Source organism: Dipteris shenzhenensis, chromosome 4, assembly GCF_047967505.1.
Source record: "Dipteris shenzhenensis isolate YYH24624 ecotype China chromosome 4, Dip_SZ_1.0, whole genome shotgun sequence".
NCBI classification, from domain to species: Eukaryota; Viridiplantae; Streptophyta; class Polypodiopsida; order Gleicheniales; family Dipteridaceae; genus Dipteris; species Dipteris shenzhenensis.
This window is the reverse complement of record NC_141599.1, coordinates 48707444-48716068: the sequence shown is the minus strand read 5'-3', so window position 1 is coordinate 48716068 and position 8625 is coordinate 48707444.

Genomic DNA, 8625 nt, shown 5'->3' with positions numbered 1-8625 from the left:
CCTACTAGATGTCAAGAACTTCTAGATCTCTGTGCCCGCGTGCTCCACCTCAAGCGTATGTAGAGTCTCTGTCCAGAGTGTTCTTCTCCACCTTACTACCCGTGAATCAGCCTAGGTGGGCAGCACCTTGCTGAGCTAGGTCTGTAACTCTCCAGCCTCTATGTCCTCCTGGATGTAGGCTCATAGGCTGCTGGTCTGCTGCTCCTGCTCTTGGTTTGCTGCTCCAGAGGATGTTGATCACAACACCTCGCTGCCCTAGAAGACAGCCGAGGTCCAGCTTGTAGGGAACTCAGTCTGCAGCACACCTTCCACTCTCCTTCACCCCCAGTGTGAGGCCCAAGGGAGGGACTTCTGAATGGTTGGATAAATTATGAGAACCAGGGCTTCTCTTTCTATAGGCCCAAGGCCTTGTCAAAACAGCCGACTGGTCAGCCCTATTTTGGCCGACTCAGTCTGGCTGAAAACTGACCTGGTTGGCTGCCCCTACCAGCCCAACCAGGGCCCTATATAAGGGTCTTTACGAGGGCCTTTACAGCCTTTGTTCCAGGCAGGGACCCAGCCCTCTTGACCAGCCTAACCGAGGCCTGGTTAGCTGGCTCAACCAGCCCCAACCAGCCCTACTGTTGGCCGATCTGTTTTGCTGATCTGTCCCACCATATTCCTGCGCCATCTTTAGGGTATTTTGCAGGCCATGTGCCTACCCAGATGCCTCGCCAGATAGCTCGCCATGTAGGCACCTGTACCTTGGGATAACCCGCCATCTTGCGCTGCTCCAGATCTGCCTCTTCCAGGCCAGATCTATGCCATGTATGCATCGCCATGTGTTGCAGCAACTTTGATGCCTCCAGGTACTTTCCTTTTTCTCTCTGATCTCTGCCCCCATGGCCATGTGGCCATCCCTCAGGACCCAGGTCCAACCCCCCCATGCTCTCCTCATATTGGGGCTTACAGATGGGGAGGTGACCTTTCCAACATACATCGTATAGTTGTATGTGGGAATGATATGGGAGCCGCATATTGATAATCAAGCACTCATTTAGTGCTATAATGCTAAGAGCCATCACAAATTAAATAATGTAAAAAGTTATTCACACATGCACCATTGCTTAAGCTTGACCAATGCTTCATTTAATGGATGACTTGGATGTATTTTACGTAGTCATTTGCACGTTCCTTGACACTTCTAATTGTGAAGTTTGATCTATCACTGTATATGTGGAATTTCAGATATATGGAAGTGCTTTTGAGTGTGGTGGTGTTGCCAAAATGAATTTCACTCTACACTAGTATCCAATCCAAGTGATCATTTTTGTCCACATAACGTATTGACTATTGGGTAGAACTCGTTACATGGATCATCAGAGGTGAAAGATGCATGAAGTGATTGGCCAAACAGATGCATGAAGTGATTGCCCAAAACGACCTCAATTGGACGTGGATAGCATGAGTGACAATTGGATGTGGATAGCATGAGCGGAAATTGGACGTGGATAGCATGAGCTACTGTGGGTTGGGAGAAAGATGTTGGTTGACCATTCAATGGAGGTGTGCAATAGCATGAGCGACAAATGGCAACTTTAGATTGGAAGGTCTTATGTGAAGGCTCCTATAGTAGTGGTTCGAGGCTATAAGAACATCAATAGACATGGCGACACTTGATGCTATGCTTATTCTCTTTGTTCATTCACTCTAATGAGAGAGTCATGATCAATTGTGCAATAGCATGAGCTACAAATGGCAACTCTAGATTGGAATGTCTTACATGAAGGCTCCTAGAGTAGTGGTTCGAGGCAATGAAGAACATCTATAGAGATGGCGACTTGACGTTATGCTTATTCTCTTTGTCCATTCACTCTAATGAGAGTCATGATCAATTGTCGTCTTTATTTGCTAGCATATGATCTTGAGAAGCTGCTCAAAATGTCTTGTAGAGGTCCTTCTTGTAGTGTCATTTGAGGTCTACTTTGTGAGAGCAACAATCCCCTGTAGAAGAGCGCTTGGTCTTTAGTCGGTGTCATTCATTTTTTGTGATAAAAATAAGGCCACAATTGAATTATTTAGCCTATTGACTTTGAGTTATGAGCGATTTCATGTGAAACCGGTCTCTAGCAAACTAAAGGGTAGTAATCTATAACTAACTTGACTTCCACCTTAATCATAGCCACAATGCATTACTTTCAGCCACTTCCTTTAGTTAATAACCATTGAGAAATAAACTTTTAAACATTGGGAGGGAAGCTAGAATGCCATTGCTCGAAATACCATGCACAAGAGATGCAGATTGGTCCCAATTGCTTTGGAGTCCCTTTGGTATTTATATATTTTACTTTGGTCAATGGAATGTGCTCTTTTACAACAAGGGCTCTCCCTTGAACTTGTCTCACCGGCAATTCCACTGTACAAGCCAATTCTTGGCTTCAATAGGCATCCAATTCCAGGGGCAAACTAGCACCCAATTGCCAAGGCATGGCTAAGGCATTCCCTCGTGTCTATGACCAATTGAAAGTTGACAATGCATTCCACAAGGCATCTAGCTTGCTAAGAGTGTTTAATAGTTCCACAACCAAATGTCCAGCCTCTTAGGGCAACAATGCAGCAACACAATTTCCAAAATGCACAAGTGGCCTTAAGGCAAGATGAAACTCACAACATTGACCCTTAGGCACACCCTTTGTGTTTGGGTGTATATTCATAGTTTGAATTGGCAAGAAGAACAATTTCGGTACTAATGTAGGTACACCCTTTGTGTATGGGTGTCTATTGATAGTTTGAATTGGCCAGAAGAACAATTCGAACCACAAGAAAGCAACAATGGGCTTGAGAAATGACCAAAAGAACCTAAAGTGAAGGTAGAAATCACTATATCCACTGTCCATGGAAGAGGGGTGAACTTTGGCCTCGCACCTATCCTCTGTTGAGGTCCCTAGCAGTATCCAGTCAACCTTCAGCCACAATGGAGTCTAGAAATAGCAACAAATGAGCTTGAACCAGCTCCAAGGTTGGAACACCTCCAGGAGATGGTAAATCCATCAAGCAAGTGACCAGTAGGAGAAATCGGTAGCTAGGAGAGAGAGAAGGGTAGATGTCGGTGTAGAAATGTGAAGGAGAAAAAGATAGAAGTCGTAGAACTAGCCAAAAGGTCTCGATTTGCATGTCAGAGAATTGTACGTAGCTAGGAGCAAATTTGCTTTGAAATGCGTGAACGGGTTGAACAACAAGCAAATGCATGAAGGAGCCATACAATCCGTGCCAACAACCTCAAAATTTGTGTAGAAGCGATGGTATAGCCAACAGATTTGCCTCTGGATGTGTGCAAGGGATCGTATAGTCGGTAATCAGCATTGGGATGCATGGGGAAGGAGAGAAGATCATGGGAAGCAGCAGTCATGTAATGTCAGCAAGTGTCTGATGTAGTGTCTATAATAGGAACAAAGCTTGAGAAAACTGTGTACTTCATGGATCGAGTAAGCTCTGGCCATTACCGTATAGCTCTGATCTTAGAGGGATCCATCCGAATCCCTTCGTTAGAGAAAACACTCACTCTTCTTGCGATTAATAAGAAGCTTGTGATTTCGAAGTTCTTGGAACACAATAGCCAAATGCTCCTTGTGGTCTTCTTATGTCTTTGGAAAGACCAACATGTCATCAAAGGAAGTGACTAGTGCATTGGTTAACCTGAAGAGATCACCAAGAACTCATAAAATTTGAAAGTGATTGGTGCATTGGTTAACCCAAAGAGATCACCAAGAACTCATAAAATTCGAAAGTGACTGGTGCATTGGTTAACTTGAAGAGATCACCAAGTCCTCATAAAATTTGAAAGTGGTTCGAAAAGCTCTATTATGAACATCTTAAGGATGGACCCTTATCTAATGGTATCCGCTTTTCAAATCAATGCGACTAAAGATTGTGGCTCCTTTTAGTCTATCCAATGTATCGACTATGTGAGGGATTGGAAACCTATTCTTGACCATCGTTTTGTTGAGGGCTCTATAATCCACACACATACGATAGGAGCCATCTTTCTTTTGATTAAGAGAAATGGGATGAACATAAGTGTGAGAAAGTAGGTCCTATACCTGTGCTACGATTTCTTCGGTTTGTTGCACTCACACAATAAGGTGGTTGATTCGTAGGCTCATTTCCTATAAGGAGCTCTTTGACATGATCTTCTGACCGCTCAGGAGGAAGCTCTCCTAGAAGAGAATCTTGGAAACAACCTTTGAAAGAATCAAGAAACTGAAAATTTTCTTTCTCAACAAGATTCACTTCCACTTGGGTCGCCCCCCCCCCCCCTCTCTCTCTCTCTCTCACGAAAACAACGTACTTAGAAATAGATGATTTTATTGATTCAGCAATAGAAACATTACAAAAATCACGTCCCCGTGACATACCCCCCTCTTGAGACAACAAACTATGTAGTTTCCTGTTGAAAATTAGAGCAAATAAACAACAATGAAATAGGCATGAATAGCTCATACTAGACTGTGCATCATGCGGAATATACAAATGGCAATGAAACAAATGGTCTAGGAGAGCGTGCGAATCCCATCCATATATTAATGCATCGTTTATGGGGAGTGACTAGTACACTTCATGTCTTGTGGCAGAAATACTATCAGCGATCAGTACCTTGGGTGAGACATGTAGTGTCACCAAGCGACCTCTAGATACCTAAGTGTGTGTCCTGAGGGAGTGGAGGTGATCCCCCCCCTCTTGAGCACCATGCAATGTTCCGGACCTTTGCTTTGCTAAGACTGAATGAGCCTCAACTGTAGTTGGCTCAAGCTTAAATGCTTCTAGGTAGAGCTGCAATACCTTGGTGAATTTGCCAGTTCACCTTCATCCACTTCGCATCCACCACTTCGCATCCAGTGCAGAATCATTCTTGAACTTCACCAGGTAATGACGAGAAACTCTACGTATGACCTTTCTTTCCTTATGCGCCAAGATCTGCTCTGGAATTAAGATCTCATCTTGTTGGTGGCATCATTTGTCCCGTGCTCTATGCATTATTGCCACTTTCCATGGTTGGGTTGACCATTCGTGGTCCCATCCCTTGCATCTGAGGCATGCTCAGTGAACCGCCCATCATCCTAGGCATTTCCATTTGCATTCTTGGTTGCATTCCTATATTGGCATACATCATATTAGTAGTTCTAGCTTGCACACCCCCCATCATAGGTTGCTAAAAATTTTTCATTATTGGCTGCATATTTGCCAAGTGCATGCCAAGCATTGCCATCCCTTTTGTGGGTTGTCCAACCATTGCGTTAATGACAGAACCTCCTCCAAAATATGTTTGGTGCATCAATGTGTGGGGAAAGGTTTGCTGTCCTTGGTTGATCGGCTGAAAATTATTGGCCTATTGAGCACTACTAGGGCTCACCTTTGTGAGAAGATGATGATTATTCCGGTAATGAAACCACTGAAACTGGCCTCTAGCAAGCTAAAAGGCAGTATTCCATAACTAACTTGACATTCACGTTAATCACAACCACAATGCATCACTTTCAGCCACTTCCTTTAGTTGATAACCATTGAGAAATAAACTATTTAAAATTGGGAGAGAAGCTAGAATGCCCTAGCTGAAAAGACCATGCACAAGAGACGTAGATTGACCCCAAATGCTTTGGCATCCCTTTCAGTATTTATTTATTTCTTCTGTCAATGGAATGTGGTCTTTTACAACAAGGGCTCTCCCTTCAACTTGTCCTCATTGGAAATTCCATTGTCCAAGCCAATTCTTTGCTTCAATAGGCATCCAATCCAAGCACAAACTAGCACCCAATTCCTAGGGAGAGGTTAAGGCATTCCCCAGTGTTTGTGACCAGCTGAAACTTGACAATGCATTCCATAAGGCATCTAACTTGCTAAGAGTGTTTTTACAGTCCCACAACCAAATGTCCAGCCCCTCAAGGAAACAATGCAACAACGCAAATCCCAAAATATATAAGTGGACTCAAGGCAAGATGAAACTCACAACACTGACCCTTTGGCACCAATCTAGGCACACCCTTTATGTCCGGGTATTTGTTCATGTCTGAATTGGCCAAGAGAAGAATTTGAACCACATGAAAGCAACAATGGGCTTCAAAATAACCAAAAGAATCCAAATGGAGGTAGAAATCAATGTACTCGCTATCCATGGAATAAGGGTGACCTCTCGCCTCACACCTATCCTCTGTCCAGGCCCCTAGCAGTGCATAGTCGACCTTCTACAACAGGAATCGCTCATGGAACGTGCAAATCATTGAAAACACGACGAAAACTATACAAAAAAATATGCACGATCTTCCAAAGCTCACAAAAGGAAAAGATAACAAGTGCGTTGGGTGCAATCTCCCCCTATTGGAGTGGTGCTCATCTTCCACTTCCTACGTATTTGATTAATTCAATGATTTTTAGCAACAATTGATACAAGCTCATGTACATCTCCTCCATGCACGACTTGGAGATAAGCCACACACACACCTTACAAAATAGCTTGCCTTTTCTATAAATAGAGTTTTCTTTTTAATATGCTTAGGCTAAGTCTCTAATGTTTCAAAAATTAAAATATGTACACAAAAACTAGGCCTTTTGAAGTTAGCCTTGTTTTATTATGCGCATCACTGGTTGCACCTTACATGCACAAAAATATAGTGAATCATGCTTGTCGCCAATAGCCATCACCCAATTAATTACTCTTCCCCTAAATTCACAACATCCATAAATAATGCAAATATTTCAAGCATAAGAAACCTTAGAATCAATCATCAATATTATTCAATCTTTTAGCATTTAAGCGATGCAAAATTAATAAATCATAGATGGATGGTGCACACATTGCTACACATGCATAAAATCATACGGATGTTTCACACACTGTTGCTACACATATTGTCATTACGTAAGTGGTGCACACATTGCTACACACTCACATAGCTTGTACTAGGAGAGTTTATGTCTTACTTGCTAGAACTCAATATGTGGCTAAAGGTGTGTGTAGTTTCTTGATGAATGTAGTGAGGCAAATCAATAGTGGTCAAGAATGGAATACAACACGGAAGAATATTTCTCTTTCAAGCCAACTAAGAGAGAGTACTATAGGTGATAATATAACATTAGACGGTGTATCTCCTATGCCAAGACATGGTAGACGCCTTAAATTGATACTTCACAATAACACTTTTAAGGAATGCTCCACCCCTGTCTACAATGAATGCTATGCAAGCTTCTAAATTGGCTATAGGCCTAGGGTACAAGGGTCCCTATATCAAGAAGCACATTCCTAAGGCCTAGATAAATTGACTACGAAATACATGTTTTCTATGAAGGTATAAATGTCAAAATTTTCTTGTTTTGATTTCAAGTGACTATAATATCTTTTGGAGCTAATTTAACTTGTCCTTTGTCATGTAGAGAGAGATATGATCAAACCATGCTTGAGTAGGTACATAGTAGAACGCGATCTACTTGAAACACCAAAGTTTCCTATTCGTATCAATGAAGCGTTTTGAATGAAAAGTGTGGCTTTTGAGCTGTATGCGTTTACCATTGCAGGTCTTGGCCTAGAGGCTTATTTGTGCATGATTTTCTCAAGAGAGGGACTACAATTCTCCCCTATGGATGTGACAAGTACTCATAAAAATATTGGAAAGAATTATGTAGAGCTCATCCAAGGCTAAAGAAGTATTCCGTTGAAGAGGACTCTACTGTCCCTTTGAAGGATATGGTGCACATTGTTGGTGGTGTTTGGTATGGTAATGTGGCTAGATTTATTAATAACAATAGAAATACAAAGGCAAAGCCAAATGTTTGCTATGTATTTTCCCCTAATGGTCCATCATGGTCTGACTCCACCATGAAAAAAGATATTGCAGAATATGGGCACATTTGTGTTAAATCCATAAATGATATATGTATAGTGGAGGAGCTATTTGCGGACTATGAGTTTTGGTAAAGGCTTTGTATTCATTTATACATCCATTACATTACTTTCTTACCAATTGTGTAGCTTGGTGTCTAATTGTTGTCACTACATGGTGTCTCATTGGATAGTATGTGAACATGGTGAAGGCAATGTAATAGCTACTTTCTTGCCAATTATGTAGTTTTGAGCCTTGGATTATGGAGGATTGGCACTGTTTGCAAATTCATGGTTATTAATTGTACTTTGGTCTATATGAGCAACACTAAGGGATAGGGTGTGATGAGTAGCACTAAGGGTTAGGGCATGATGGCAATCCACATGGGAGATTCTTCTTGGCTTTGAAATGCAATTCTTGCCAAGGCAAGGGCTACCAAGGTATTTATGAAGTGGAACTCTTGCCAATGTAAAGGTTATCATGGTGTTTACAAATACCGCTAAGCTCCACGAGATGATCCTCGCTCAATCGAAAGCTCTTGAAATACAAGTCTTGACAATGTAAAGGATGTGAAGGTGTTTGTAAACACCATTAAGGTTCATGAGATGAGTATGTCTCAACCAAAGATAAATGAAGTATACTTTCCATTGATTTACCAACTTCATCTGTCCCCATGAGGAAAGTAGATATTGCAAAATATTTGCAGAACATATATGCACAAGAGACGAGCTATTTTGTAGTCTACAGGTTTTGATTAAAGTTTATTATACCTCTT